Consider the following 16,570-nt stretch of genomic DNA (forward strand, 5'->3'; position numbering starts at 1 on the left):
TCATTGTTTACCCATTCGTTATTTAATAACATGCTATTTGGTTTCCAAGTGTTTGAATATTTTTCAGTTTTTCTGTTGTGGTTGATTTCTAGTTTAATGCCATTGTGATCAGAGTAAGTGCTCGATATGATTTCAATCTCCTTAAATTTGTTGAGACTGCTTTTGTGCCCTAGCATGTGGTCTATTCTAGAGAATGTACCATGGGTGCTTGAAAAGAATGTATATTCTGCTGTTTAGGGTGAAATGTTCTGAAGATATCTATTAAATCAAGTTGATCTAGTATGTCCTTTAAGTCTGCTGTTTCTTTGTTAATTTTCTTTCTTGAGGATCTATCTAGTGATGTTAGTGGGGTATTGAAATCTCCTACTATTATAGTATTCCTGTTGATCTCATCCTTTAAATTCATAAAAGTCTGCTTTATATATTTAGGTGCTCCTACATTAGGTGCATAGATATATATAATGGTTATATCTTCCTGTTGGATTGCTCCCTTTATCATTATGTAGTGACCTTCTGTATTTCTAACTATAGTCTTTGTTTTAAAGTCCATTTTGTCTGATATAAATATTGCTACCCCAGCTTATTTTCATTTCCATTTGTGTGAAATATTTTTTTCCATCCTTTTATCTTCAGTCTATGTGCATCTTTTGATTTAAGGTGTGTCTCTTGTAGACAGCATATGTATGGGTCCTGTTTTCTTATCCAAGCAGCTAACCTATGTCTTTTGATCGGATCATTTATTCCATTTACATTTAAGGTTATTATTGATATGTAATTGTTTATTGCCATTTTATTGTTTAAAACTGTATTCCTCTTTTGCTATATTCTTTTTCTCCTTTGATCTGTTTACAACATGTCCCTTAGCATTTCTTGCAGCCTTGGTTTGGTTGTAGTGAAATCCTTGAGTTTTTTTTTTTTGTCTGAAAAGCTTTTTATTTCTCCTTCAATTTTAAATGATAGCCTTGCTGCATAAAGTAGTCTTGGTTATAGGCTCTTGTTTTGCATTACTTTGAATATTTCTTGCCTTTCCCTTCTGGCCTCAAGTGTTTCTGTTGAGAAGTTGGAAGTCATCCTTAAGGGGGCTCCTTTGTAGGTGATAGTCTTTTTTTGTCTAGCAGCTTTTAATATTTTTTCTTTATCACTTAGCTTTGTTATTTTAATTATGATGTGTCTTGGTATTGATTTCTTTGGGTTTCTCTTTAATGAAGTTCTCTGTGCTTCTTGAACATGTGAGATGTTTTCCTGCCTTAATTGAGGGAAGTTTTCAGCTATGATATGCTTGAACAAAGTCTCTATTCCTTGTTCTTTCTCTTCTTCTTCAGGAACCCCTATGATGCGGATGTTATTTCTCTTCATGTTGTCACAGAGCTCTCTTAGAGTTTCCTCAGACTTTTTGAGTCTCTTTTCTTTTTTCTGCTCTGCTTCTGTGCCTTTATTTATCATGTCCTCTAACTTGCTGATTCGATTCTCCGCTTCATCCATCTTGCTTTTAATTGCTTCCATTGTGTTCTTTATTTTAGATATTGTATTTGTCATTTCTGACTGATTCTTTTTTATTATTTCAGTGTCCTTTTTTATATTTGCTATCTCTTTATTTAGGTTTTTGTAATGACCATCTATTGTTCGAATATCTTTGAGCATCCTAACAATCATTATTTTAAACTCTGCATCTGGTAATTTGGTTATATTTGATTCATTCAGGTACTTTTCTGGGGATTTCTCTTGGTTAATTTGTGTTGCATTTCTCTGCCTTTGCATTTTCTCTGTGTAGAGGAAGGTTTTGGCCAGTGGAGTCCACTGGGTATGGCCTCTGTTCCCTAGATATGGTCTTTCTGCAGGCCTGCCACCCCATCTTCTGTTGCTGTGGTTTCTACTTCTCCTTCACGGGAGTGGCTGTGATCACGTGCTCGTGTGTACAAGCCTTCGTGGCCTTGGCCTTTGCCCCGCCCTCGTGGGTGGTGTTATGCTCAGCCCTGAGGGCAGTGGCGAGCACCTTTGCTCAGCTGCGGATCTCCATCTGTTTCTGGGCTTTCGCCCCACCCTTGCAGGAGGAACCCGCTCGTGGAATGGCTGCTTGCCTTGGCTCCACAGGCCAGGTGGGACTGCGTGCCCATGCTCAGTAGTGGGACTCTGCCTGTTCTGAGATTTTGGATTCACCTCTTTGGGAGGAGCCAGCTCCCAAGTCAGGCCACAAGCCTTGGTTCCGTGGGCTTGCCCTGCTCAAGGCTGTGCTCCTGCGCCCTTGCTCAAGGGCTGGTCTCCACCCTTTCTGGGGTTCCCGGCTTTCTTACGCAGGCTGGATTACAGGTTTTCCGCAGCTGGGCTTGACCGCTTTTGCATGCCTATTCCTCCCTAGCCAAGCAAGACTGAGCTCATACCTGAGCCCAGTGGTGGCCAGCCAGTTTCCACCCCTGCCGACAGAACCGTGCCTCTCCGTTTCTCCGCCGCCCGCCCTCCGGAGCCCTCAGTCGTGTGGGGTGCGGGCGCTGCAGCTCAGACCCTAACACTCACTACTGTAGTCCCAAAAGCTCCTTCCTTCTAAGCGACTCTGCTCTGAGTGCCATGGGAGAGCTTGTTTGGCTGGTGTCCTGCTTCCCTTTGCTGGTATTGCTGTTTCCAGGGGAAATATTCACTTCAGATTTGGGGAGTGACTCATCCCAGGGGTTAGGGTGGCTGTCTCCCAAAATGATTTTCCCTGTGCCTCCTAGATTACACTCTCTTCCTGCTACTCTGGTCCTCTCCTCTCTCCCCATCCCCTGGAGTCCCGAGTGAGTGAGATGTTCTGCATGTTCCCTTTAAGAAGAATCCTGGGTCTGAGAAATCAGACTCTTTCTCACAAACAGTATCCTGACTTGTTTCCAGCTAAATACTGTCCATACGCCTCTTCTAGGCTCTGGGGCTGCAGGCTGGGGCTTTGTTCCTGGGATTCAGGACCCTCCCCTCTCTGCTAAACTCACTTCCTGCCACGCAAGTCTCTTCTAGCTGCCGTTCGCTCCAGGGAGCTGGGCAACCCTCTCTGCGTTTCTGCTTTTCCTACCAGTCTTGGTGTGGCTTCTTCAGTGTTCCTTGGTTGAAGAGTCCTCTTAGTTTAGTCCAAAGTTGATTTTTCCAGATGATAGTTTTAAAATTAGTTTGTAATCCACTTTGGTTCTGGGAGGTGGATGTTGGTATGTCTGCCTACTCCAGCACCATCTTCTCTTCCTCCCACACAGTATTCTTTACCCCAAGCTTTATAGCTTTGTTACTGATGCAGTACCTCTAAATTTGTAGCAAAAGACACAGTATGTGTGTATCCATAATGTTTCTGGCTGCAAAGATACATGAATCTGCCTTCAGATAATGTGCATTCCTTTCAAATACAGACAAGTATTCTGTAAGTGACACTTCTATTACACTGATTGACATTTCATTATCTAAATGCCTGGCCATCTTTTTGCTCTGGGATAATTAGTTGTCAGTTCCCTGAAGCAATTATATTTTCAGTGTTATTCTAGTTCTTCAAAGAGCAATAAAGGACATTTTTTAAAAATCATTTATTCAAACCCAACAGAAGCCCTGAGAAAAATGTCCTGCTCTCAGAAGGTTAGGCCACTGAAAAATACAAACATACATAAATAAATACATAAAAATAAATAAATAAATAAAATAACCCCAGCACCTTTTATGTTACCAGCAGGAAAAACCGAAAAACAAATTACTTGAATCAGAGTCACATCAGTGAAACATAGAGTTTGTGCAAGATCACTGAAATTTCTTTTCTGGAAGTGAATTGTGACTCTAAAAGTTGGTGATATCTGTCATTGTGCTGAACATGAAGTTCTATTCAACATGCGGTTAGCTCTTCTCAACTCATACCTTAGGAAGAAATTGCTGTTTGATTTTGTATATCTGTGTGTTTAGCATCGCCTCCAAATTTCTGGAAATGTTTTTCTGTTGTTAATTTCTCTCTTCCCCGTAGCTTCATAGCACATATGGGCAATTTCTTTTTTTTTCTTAAGTAAGTTCAAATTCACTCTACAGTGATCTATATAAAGATAAAACATAAGAGAATGGAAAATGAGATATAGACAATACACAAATGTGGACGATGCATGTCAGTGCACAGGGTCAGGCCTAAAAAGAGGTGGGTTGATACTGACTTAATTTAAACTGATGATAGGCATAGGTAAGTTAATGAGAAATCAAGGCAAGGAAAAAGAGACTGACCTAAGTAGGAAGCTCTTGCCTAAGCTGTCAATACATAAAGGAAGTGCCCCAGAGCAAGGACCTCGCTGGAAGTGAATGTGTATCTGAAAGGACACAACCAGAGAATGTTTGAGCTAATTGGACCCCGGAGACCATTAAGTTTGTCCCGTCATTAAGTCAGCATATACAATTTAGTTTTTACTATAGATTAGATGCTGATCTATAGGTTAGATGCTGAGGATTCAATGGTGAGCAGGGTAATATGCTTCCACCCTGATTTGTGATGCACAATCAACTGGTGGGAAAACAGAGTTTAACAATGGTGAAGCCAATTACTCCAGGTCACCCCACTGGAATTTTTTTAGTGGCTGCCAGGAGCTGTGAAGCCATTGCACATATGAGTCCATGCCAGCCACCTGAGATTCAGATGTTCTGCCTTTTCATCTCAATAAATATATGGCCTGGGACATCTTTTTCCAAAGAACACTTGGCTATCTGTTGAGTGTCATGTTTATGGAGCACACAGGCCCGGCATTAAAGCCTTGGCTAACAATAGCAGATTCAGCAACTCACTGTGTGAGCGCTGCTTTTCGAAAACTATCCCAGAGTTTACCTTGATTGACCCAACTGTTTACCATCAGAGATTCCTTTTTAATATTCACTTCTTTCAAAGAGCCCACATCCTGCAAGGTGCTCTCATGTTGCTGAGTGCAATTGCTTCTGGAATAAAACCCTAAAGTCACTGAATCGCATCTATAAAATTTTCCAGATCCAATGTTGACAGACATTTAGAAATGAGATGTCAGGTGGCCAACATTCCCTGAGTATGAGTGTGTGTCTCTGTGTATTGTTGTAGGGAAAATAGGGTGGTTAAGAAGTGGTAGAAATATTTTCTAGGATGTGCTACTTTTCTGTTATTAGAATTAGAGTAGAACATTTACCTAATTTCCTTGTGTTATACGAGGAACATTGTACAGTTTAAGTGACAGCTAGTTAGCTGAAGAACCAGGATGGTAAGGAGATGTTCTGATTCTGAACCCAGTGTTTGTTCAATTTTCCTTTCCTTTTGGTAATTAATAAAACAATTTCAGATAACACAATTATTAATGCCAAATGGAATGCAAGTGAGATTAAATACTATTGAGGAGCTATTTTAGGATTATGTGCTCCTCAACTATCATTGGTGAGCAATAGCTGTCTTTGCTTAAGCACAGGCCTAGTTTATCATTGGGAGACTCTTCGAGTAAAAATTTAAATAAATATTTGCCTTCTTTTTTTTCTTTTAATCATAATATGGGATTTATATAATGCAACTATGAATTATGAATGACACTTTATATTTGCATAAACAAATATATCTGTAAGTTAATATGTATAGGAAAAATTTTGCCATTTTAATTTTTGTATTTGAGCTGATGATTGCCTTTTTATTTTTATTCAAGCAAAAGAGATCTCAAAGAGAAGAGTTCACACATATCACTAAGTTACAGTGTTCAGCCCATAATAGAATGCTCAATAAATATTAGCTGAAACAAGAGGCCAAGGGCAGACCTCAGAAGACGTAGCAATGAGGAGCAGCATGAGATAGTGAAAAAGCAAAGGACTTAGAATCTTAAGTTTGAGATCCTGGCCCACTCGCTTAACCTCTTTAGGGCTCTTTTCCTTTATTGAGAAAATTCAGATAATAATACCCATCTCTCAGGCCTATTTGGAGAAATTAAATGAAATAATATTTGAAGGTTCTCACTCTCATATTAAATACTATAAAATACACTTAACAGGTACTAATTGTGATCCCTTGCTGAAATATAGTTGATTCTCAGGGGAAGTAGAATATTATTTTATGGAGCAGTTCCAGAAAGTAGATATGTGGACTGACTGAATGAGAATTGCCAAAGGAACTTGGAAAAGGAGAGATTCTCAGGTTTTACCCCAAACAGACTGAGTTAGGATCTCTAAAGGAGAGATTCCACTCGTAGGCCTTTAGGGCGTTCAAATATGCAACTCAATTTAAGAACACTGACTTCTTTGAGAATAGAGCTTCCTAAAGTAATGATATTCAGATCCTCCTTCTGGAGGCTTTGTAATTACAGTTGCTATTTTTGTTTTTCTGAACACAGCTTGTCCTATGACTAACCTAGTGCCATTTTCCATGATATAGATACTTGATAAATATTCTCAGCCAAGTAATGGTGGTGTAAGCAACATCTCTGGTGAAAAACAAATTGACATTTGTTATTCTATTTCTAAAAATATTTAGGAGGAAACCACACACACATGCACACACACAATATACATACACATACACACACCTCTTGGATAATATTGCTATGCTACAGGCAGACACATTAAGTAGATTTAAGGCTCTGCCTGACCAAGTGGTGGTGCAGTAGATAGAGTGTTGGCCTGGGATGCTGAGGACCCAGGTTTGAAACCCTGAGGTCCCTGGCTTGAGCACAGGCTCATCTGGCTTGAGTGCATTGTTGTTGGCTTGAGCATGGGATTATAAACATGAACCCATGGTTCCTGGCTTAAGCCCAAGGTCACTGGCTTGAGCAAGGGGTCACTGGCTCAGCTGGAGTCCCCTGGTCAAGGCACGTATGAGAAAGCAACCAGCGAAAAACTAAGGTGCTGCAATTATGAGTTGATGCTTCTCATGTCTCTCCCTTCCTGCTTGTCTGTCCCTGTCTGTCCTTCTCTCTCTCTCTAGCTAAAAAAAAAAAAAAAAAAAAAAAAAAAAAAAAGTAGATTTAAGGTTCGTTCATTTTTGCAAGTGAAAAGTTCAGCTATTTTCCTACCTTATAAATGACATATATAATTGGTCTAAAAACAATGTTTACCATATGTTAGTCAGTTCCCATCTAAATTATATATGCCTACTTGATTAGAAAACTTTTTTTTTCTTTAGAATTTAATTTCTATGGGTTTGTTTTAATTTTGTCCTAACAATTTTCATAATATACATGCCAAAGTGACACCCATTGGAATTTCTAGCCACAGCAAATACTTATTTATGCCAGTTAACTTTAAAGGTCATTTTCCATTTGAGGGATAGCTAGACCTCTTAGTCAAATTAAATGAGATTATAAGACTACCTGATGTTCACTTCATGCCATAATACAAACTATTATGAGGCCTTGGCCTCATAATATATTATATAGTCACTTAATATATAATTTTTTATTACATAAAATGAGAAATTAGGGTAGTTTTCTTTTTGTTTTGGCTTTTAGGATTATATGAATTCCTATGCCACTGGGGTGTGAGGAATCTAGAATTAAAAAAAAAAAAAACATTAGATGAAACAAACATGTTTCATCAATGGAGTAGAGAAAAAAGATTAAGCCTCACAGTTTTATTAAATTGAGAAAGGAAAAAGAACTATAAATTTCACTGAAAATATGTATGTGAATTACTGCTATCCAAAGAGCCAATTATAGGCTACTCTTTGAGAGTTATTAACTATGAAGCATCCCAACAATAATGGATAATTGCCTTAGAAAACCCAGCCTGGCATAGCTTCAATGTGTCTGGTTCCTATTCATAACCTATCATTTTAAAAAGATGCATCATTTAAAAGATACACCTAAAATATGAACTTTATAGTCCAATGAAATGACTTTCTCATCAAAACTGTAATTATGTCTTAAATCGACACACAGTGGCACAGAGGTAATGAGAAGCATACCCAGGCAAAAGAAGATTCTGCTTTGACATGTATTTTCCTCAATTTCCCTCTTGATTTCTTCTTCCCTCCAGGGAAACAGGGATGGTGATAAGGAGCATAATGACCAGCATAATGGGGGTTGCCTAATCATATCCCCTTAGTCCAATTAGAAATCCATTCAGAGCCCCTGCATGAGCTATCTATTGCAACCACTTTTCCTTAGTCAATTTATGCTCAAATCCATCAACACCATTCAATGTGCACTGCTGTTCAGGGTCATTCAGTATTTTCTCTTCTCTCTTAGTCTTTCCAGCACCATGAACATCAATATATCAACTCAGAAAAGGCTACCTCTGGACAAGATTTCTCTATAACATTTCCATGTCCTTCCCATTATTTGTTCTTTTTTCTTCCTTTTCTTTTTATCTTTTAATTATAGGGAAAGGAGATGCTTTATTATTTTTAATTTATAAAAAGAAAATAGGTGAACTCTACATACTAACTTTTGTATATATATTTTTTAATTTGAGCAGAAAATGAGTGGGTGTATTTTTTTTTATTTTCCAGAATGTCATCTTTTCCTTCCTTTCCTTTATCTTTCCATATCATTTCAAGTCTTTGTAGAGAGCTTGTGACTCCCTGCAGCCCTGTTAGCCTGGCAGGATATATACCTTTCTCAGAATTAGAATACACTGGCATGGTAGGAACAAGAGATTACCTTTGATAAGGAATTGGATGATTAAGAAGGTTTCTGACTACCAACTGGCTCTGTGACTCTGAGCAAGTTACCTCTTTCCCTGTCTCACTTTTATAGTATGAATACTGAGAGAATTAGTCTAGATCAGTAATTTTTGACTAGGTAACTTGAGGGGTTAAAAGGCAATGAAGGGATGAGACAGATGGCTTGGGCTTTGTAATGCACATTAGAATTTAACCTGAAGTGAAAAATCAAGACTTGGAAATTTTAAATTTCCTTTCAAGTTCTATGATCCACAATTTGAGAAGTAACAACCACAATGATACTCATAATAATATTTGTGAATATTGTTTGTCAGGTTATAAAGCATTTTGAATCGATGATGTAGAAATAAATGAAGACCACCAAAGGAAGGATATGTGGGGGCGGGGACTGGGGGGAAGGATGTAAAGAGGGACAAATATAAGGTGACAGAAAATGATTTGACTTTGGGTGATGGGTATACAATATAATCAACAGTTCATATGCTGTAGAAATGTTTACCTGAAACCTATATACTCTTATTTATCAATTTCACCCTGTTAAAGTTAATTTTTTAAATAAAATTTTAAAAAAAGGAACAAGTAGTGGTCATTTATTCAGGACTGCCTATAGCAAGGGGCTAACCACCATTACTTGTATTTGGCAGAGACTCCAAAACAGCTAGAAGAATGAGAATACTGTATAGTGGAATAAAGGGACTTCTTTAGGTGTGCCTTGAAGGAGGCTGTCAGCATGGAGACCTGTAGGCAGGTTAAGTGGAGCAGGGCATTCTGTGTGATGGTGAGTAGTACATGTTTGGCTTTTTCCAGTTGATAATTTGAAAGTGAGGGCAACAGTTTGGGAAAATGTCAGCTATTAATCAATTCCCAATCAGTTGGGGCTGATTTTTATAGAGATTGTCTGGCTGCTTGAACTGGCTGCTAAAGACAGTGGCCTGACTCCCTGAAATGGTTACTGCAGAGAGTTTGTTGGTTTCCTGGGTTGATTACCGAAGGCTGTGAGTCAGTGTCCTATTTTTGTGTATAGTGTTGTCATTGGTTGTTTATATATTCATCTCTCAACAATTTTATTGAGCTACAAATCAACACTGAAAACGTATATGATTGCCTTTCTCCTCCCCCACCCCACCTCTTAATACTCTCCATTTGAGAACTAGTTTTCAGTTCAAGTCTCTTCTTTTAATGTCAAACTCCTACCTATCTTATTTATAAACTTCTACCTCTGAGGGGATTATTTCTATTTCTTCTTAGTAAAGAAAATATAGGATGATTAAAAGTATCTAGGTCTGACCTGTGGTGATGCAGTGGGTAAAGTGTCAACCTGGAACACTAGAGTCGCCGGTTCGAAACCCTGGGCTTGCCTGATCAAGGAACATATGGGAGTTGATGCTTCCTGCTCCTCTCCTCTTCTCTCTCTCTCTCTCTCTCTAAAAATAAATAAAATCTAAAAAACAAAGTTTAAAAAAATGTCTATCTTGCCTACTCCTAACTTAGGTTGCAGTGGAAGCCTCTGACCAATATCTGATAGACTGCCTTCAACTACCAATAGTGCCTCCCACAGCCTTTCTGCACCTCTTCCTTTAGCTGCTGGGGTACTCCAGGTTATATTGCCTCGGATCCTTTGAAGACAGCCTGCTAATGTCAGCAATAGAGCAGAGACTTTTCACAGGATGTGTGCAAGATCTGCCAGAAGGGCTCTACGAAAGCCCGATCTGCATCTCCCTTCAGGGTCAGGCATTTGGTTTTCCCCTTCAACTTTCTTTTGCTGTAACAGGACACAGCTTTATTATCTCTTCTTTTGGTGTAAATGGGGAAACCCAAAGGGCACTATGACATCAAACAAGCAAGCAAACCAGCCAACCCTATTACGTTAATTTGTGTATCTCATTTTTCTTCAAGACAGATATACAAACAAACCCCATTAACGATCCTAGCTTAAGTGATTCTTGTCTTGTTTTCCATGAAGGTACAAAAAGATTTAATGATGCAAGAAATTAAGGTGCAAGAAATTCTAATTTTAGAATTTTGGCTTTCTGCCTTTGGTCAAGGGTATGCTTTCCACAATACCACATGGTACTTTGAGTGAAAAACCACAATATCAGTCATACCTATTGGATACATGGCAGGTCTGATTTACCTTTAAGCAGGAGAGAAAATTTCCTACTCCGGATTATCTAGGGCATCTCGTTTTGAGTTGAACTAGCTCAGGTTACACAACTTCTTGGATAGACTTATGTTGGGCAGCGCCATTAAAAAATTTGAAACAACTGGTGACCTTTATCCCTTCTTTATCTTTGAGTGAGTTGCAGATCTGCCTCTCCTGAGGGAATACCCAGCCAGTCTTTAGAATGTGCAAAAGTATCTCAGAAATATTGGCGCATGTATTCTCTGAATCTAGTTGTATTTGGATTTTTCTACTGGTTAGATGAACCTGTGTTTCCTGATAAATGGAATCACTAGGCAGGTTGTGTACCATAGTCTAACAATGTGGACTTCTCAGCAGCCTATTTCCTCTAAAGACATATTATGAACTTACTGCAAGTATTCAACGATGTGAACCTACTTTTTCAATTGAATACTTGTGTTTTTGCTCCTATGTTTACTGTTGCTTAACATAATGTCTATTTTCTTGACTCCAAGCTTCTCATTCATCCAAAAGCTTTTAAATCATTCAAACATCTTGTACTTGTATATGTGCTTGTGCTTGTGTGATGTATATTGTGGATACATTAATAAAAGCCCAGTGTCCCTATCTTTGAGGAGAAAATTATTCATATTTTTCTTTTTCTGCCAAGGATACCCTAATTGTTTTTTTTTTTCTTCTTTACCTGGTTTTCTCCTACTTATCTTTCAAGATTAGCTCAAATTATCTGTGATTTATCTTAGCCTTATCAATAGAAGTTACAGGATCAAGGTTTGGCATGACTTTTGACCTTGGGGCTTCCACCAAGGAGTTAATTTTATGTGTGAAATTTCTTCCTATAAAATATAGTGTATCTACCAGCATTTTCCCTCTCCACAGCTCTAAATGCAGAGACTGACTGTAAAGCCAGTAATCAGGGCCAGGGCCACTATCACAGCAGCCACCCGGCCAGTGCAGGTTCGCATTGGATTCGGACAGTCGGTAAAGAAACCATGGAGCCAAAAACTGGTGGGTCATAGCCTTTAATCCTACCTTGCACCCGGCGGGCAAGTAAAAATACACACTGGGCTCCAAAACCCAGTCACACTCAGTGCTCACAAAGCCACTGACTTATCCGAGTTTCCTAGAATCAAAGGTTTCTAGCTCACCAGCATTCCTCCCCTCAGTTCCCCATCTGCTTCCTTATCCCAGATACAAACTCTACACAAACTGGCATCTCACTCAGCACTCCACCATCTTGGCTGCTTTTCCTGGCCTTCTCCATGTGGCCTCCTCCCGCTGCTGGCTCTATTCTCTCTGCTCTCTCATGCTAACCTCAGGAACCAAGAAGCAAACTCCCGCTCCGTTCCCATTTTATAGTATAGAAATCCAAACCCTTAATCCAATATACATAATAGGGAAGTCTCTTAATACAAAGTCACTTCTCTGAGGCATGATAGGATTGTACCACCTTACACCAAAAAGGGTGGGACAGGCTTAATCCCAAAACCAAGCCCCAGGTTACAACGATCTCCAACACACATTAATATCACCTGGGCGATGGCCTCTTTAACAAAGTGAGCATAATACATTTTATCTGCCCAACACTGACTTTATTTGAAACAAAGCATGAAAGAGTTTGTGCTTAAAGACATTGTTGGAAACAATGGAGATTTTGTTGCCAAGTGTTGGGCAAATGAGTTTGTAAAATTTGTATTTTCAGAGTTTGCTCACTTTTATTGTTAAAAATGGCTGCTGCCCAAGTGAAACTGCTAATTACCTTCCTGCTTGGGAAGGGGCTTTGTTATGCTAATGTGTGCTGGAGGAGGGGTTTTGTGCCAAAAAGTTTTAAGAAGAGAAGTAGAAGGAGGAAGAAGGAAGCCATATTTTTGGAAAATGAGAGAAAGCAGCCAAGATGGCAGGGTGCTGAAGGAGAATCCAGTTTGTGCAGAGATGAGAAAGGAGAGGGTGTGTAGATGGGGAGCCAGAGGTGACTAAACTGGTGGGGGACCTTTGATTCTAGGAAAAACTGGAAAAGATTCTCTTGGTTGTGGAACCAGAGAAAGTGTGAGTGGGTTTTGGTGCCCCATGTGTTTGTGTTTACTTGCCAGCTGGTTGCAAGGATAAAATAAAGGTACGGCCCACCAGTTTTTGGCTCTGCTGTTTCTTTACCATCTGTCTGAATCTAATGAGAAACTGCAAGACCCTGGCGGCACAGCGATGGCCATGACTCCTGGCCTTAACACCAAGCAACTAAAAAGCAGCTGCTAGTTTCACCATCCTAGTACAATATGTAAAAATAAAAGACCAGCCAAAAGTTTTATATAGAGAAAGAGACAGCCAAGAAGAACCCTCCTGGGATCACACTCATCCCCAGGGGGCTGAGGGGATGCGCACTGGACTGCATCAGTTCAGGAACTATCAGAGTAGGATCAGGGCAGACATCAAAGAACAACCTAAGCAACACACAGAGCCAGCAGTAAAGGCAGGAGCCTTTTGACTCAATGGGCTTAACCACAATATCTAACTGTGGGGAAAACAGCTGTGTTAGGCCTGCTGGGTGGTTTTCCGGCTGCAAGCAATTTGTGCAATTAGTGCATGAGCACATGATAGCACTATTGTAAGGGTATAAGTGCTTTCCCTTAGGGGAGATTAGGGCAGAATGTGCCCCACCATAGAGAAGTGCGGTTTGTTTCCTGATCCCTTGCCCTTCACTGCAAAAAAAACAGGTTTTCCCTTGTTTTTCTTTCCTTTCTTCTTTTGGCTTGCCTGTCTTTGTGAGCCTCCAATAAATTGGTATGGCTCACCATTTTCTGGCTCCACAGTTCCTTTACTGTCTGCCTGAATTCAGTGCGAATCTGCATGGCCACAACCTCCAGCTTTACATTAACCAAATACTGACTGAACAATATGATATTCTGAACCACGGGCAATGCCTAGAAAGCCAGATTTGAAAATAGTCACCTGTATTTTTGGCGTTCTGGAAGGCTGAGCCCTCTTTAGAGTAAAGAGGAAACTTCTGAGCAGAGGTGGATTTAATGGCGGGTGCACTGGGTGTGTGCCCTGGGCCCCGACTTCTGAAGGGCCCCGCAAAACCCCAACTTTATACTTTTTTCCTAACGTAAGGGGCCCAATATTCTCTTCTGCATCTGGGGCCTCCACCGACCCTAATCTTCCTCTGCTTCTGAGCTATAGTTGCTGGTTGAATAAGAGGCAAATTTATAAACTTTTGAATTGTGAAAATGATCTCCAAGACACACACACATCCAAAGGTGATAAGTAAGAATTTAATTGACCAATAGGCTTTAGTACAATCTTTGACTAATATATGGATTATGTGGCCCCAGGGGCAAACCCTAAAATGCCTGGCTAAAAGTTAAACAAGGAAAAGGATTCTGAGCAGGGTCATTAGAAACTTCACATTGCAGGGAAGACAGGCTTTATAAAATCAATTCAGCCAAATCACTGAATAAATAAACAAATGAACAACAAATGAGTCTCAGAGACAAGGGGAATCTATGTATTATTCAAAGCACCTACCACATTTCCTGGTTTATGTCAATCACTAGTTTTGAGTTAGACTGAGTCCTGACATTGCTCTGTTACTGTGACCGGTGTAAGTTGCTTTATTTCTCTGTGCCTCAGTTTTCTGTAATTCAGTGTTAATACTAGCACACAGTTTACAAGATTGAGCATTAAATGAATGATGTGTGCAACAAACTGGCCCGCTGTCCATGCTCAATGATTACATATTAACTATTACTATCATTAGGTGTGATTGCCTTTGTTGTCCCCTCTGATACTTATAATAAGTGCCAGTTGCTGAGATCCTTGTACTAGATTGCTATTCCATGTGGATCAAGTGTTGACACTTTAATGTCACTAGTTTTGGAAAGGTTTGTCTATGAAGTCATGAACTCCTTGTAGTGAATATGTCCACTACTTTATTAGTGTCATAAACCAAAAGGGCCAAGAAAGCATAAGTTGGCCAAAAAGGGACAGGGCAGCATCCAGGTGGACAGAGGGGAACCAAGAAAGTTAGTAGATGCCGAGAGACTAGTTATATTGAATTTGCAAGTTTACATAGGCACCAGTCCTCAAGTTCATCCTAGCGGGTTATAACAGAGTTGTATAAACGACTGACATTTAATTGTATAGATAAAGTCTTTCTGGTTTCTTTGAAACCCTACCTCCTCGTGCTTGCTGCTAAATAAGCTAACACAATTTATTTTTGATTGTGAACACAAAAAGACACAGACCTTTCTAGAATTCTGTGGGATTACTTGGCTCAGCATTTCCTACAAACCAAACAATAGACCAACTTCCCCATCCATAATTCCATTTGTTAGCATTAAATTCCCATATCTCCTGAGAGTTTTTCTGACCACAGAACAGGACAAATAAACTGCTCTATTACAAAAAAAAATGCAGAATGCAGAAAAGTAGGAAAGCTACCAGTTTCCCTAATGCTAAGCTCAGGTAGAAAGGAGATATAATTTTCTTTTATTTTTTACAAGAATTTGTTTCTTTGGTTTTAGCCATAAACATGATAATAAATATAAGTTGCCTCAGGGCACATTTTTAAAAAATCCTATTTACAAAGGTCAGAAGTTGCATTACAATTTGATTAAAGTTCATAAAACATGGCTTGATGTGCTGTGTACCTGTTTTATTTCAAAAACAAATTAGCCACTGTTTTATGCTTCAAATGAAGCTCTATGTTTTCATAGAAGGTTTATTTCTTTTCTTCTTCTTCTTATATTTTATTAAACAAACAAGTATGTTTTTCCTTTTTGTTCTTTCTATTTAATAAGAACTACACTAAAGAATTTCAAATGCTCATGTAATAAACAGCATGGGAAACCCACAAATCCATTTTCCAATCCAACAATTTATCTAAGTTTGGTCACCTTGCTTCATCTGTCTCTTTCTATTTCTTTTTCTTCTTGAATCATTTTAAATCAAATCCTAGACATCCTGTTATTTCAACCTAAAGACATCAACATGTATCTCTAAAACCTATGGGCAGGCATTTTTTTACATAACTATGGTACTGTTATACCTAACAAAATTAATGCTAATCTTTGGTACCATCTAGTATCTAGTCCATAACCAAAATTTCTCTGTTATTTTCTTACTCGTGGGTTGTCACCATTCCATACCGATCTGAACTTTTTAAAACTTGGTATCATATATCTCCTTTTTTATTTTTTCATACTATTGATTTGTTTAAAAATTTTTCAGTTGATTTCAAGAATGTTCCACATTATAAATATGTCTCTTTGCTCCTTATATTCTTATTATTTCCTATAAAAGGGCACTAAGCTCTAGAGACTGACACTCCATTAGAATCAGGTTTAACCATGTTGGCAAGGATAGTTCCTAGATGATACTACGTGTCTTATATTTATCACATCAAGAGACACAAAATAATTGGCCACCTCCCTTCTGTGACACTGATTTACCAGTGCGCTCAGGCTGTGAGGCCCCATCCTTCCATTCATTTTTCCCATCAGCATTTTGTGTGACGGTTCCTACCCCTAATTATTGCCAGAATCGGTGGCTGTGTTAGAAGTTGTGAAATACTTTTTAATACATAAAGACATTCTTTCATGTCAAAGATTTGGGTAATCTGAAATCTAATTCTTACAGGAATAGCATTAAATTGTTACATTTTTAAAGAGAAGATTTGGGACCTATTACTTCTAACATTAATTAACTGGGAGAGGTATGGTACACTCTCTTGCTCTGTATTTCTTTTTCTCCCAGATCATCATGAATTTATATACACAATGAGTTTGAGTTCATTTAAGTTATTCTTTTCGATGCTTAAATTGTGTCTCTGAATCCCTGGCCAG

Source organism: Saccopteryx leptura, chromosome 1 (genome assembly GCF_036850995.1).
Source record: "Saccopteryx leptura isolate mSacLep1 chromosome 1, mSacLep1_pri_phased_curated, whole genome shotgun sequence".
Lineage (NCBI taxonomy): Eukaryota > Metazoa > Chordata > Mammalia > Chiroptera > Emballonuridae > Saccopteryx > Saccopteryx leptura.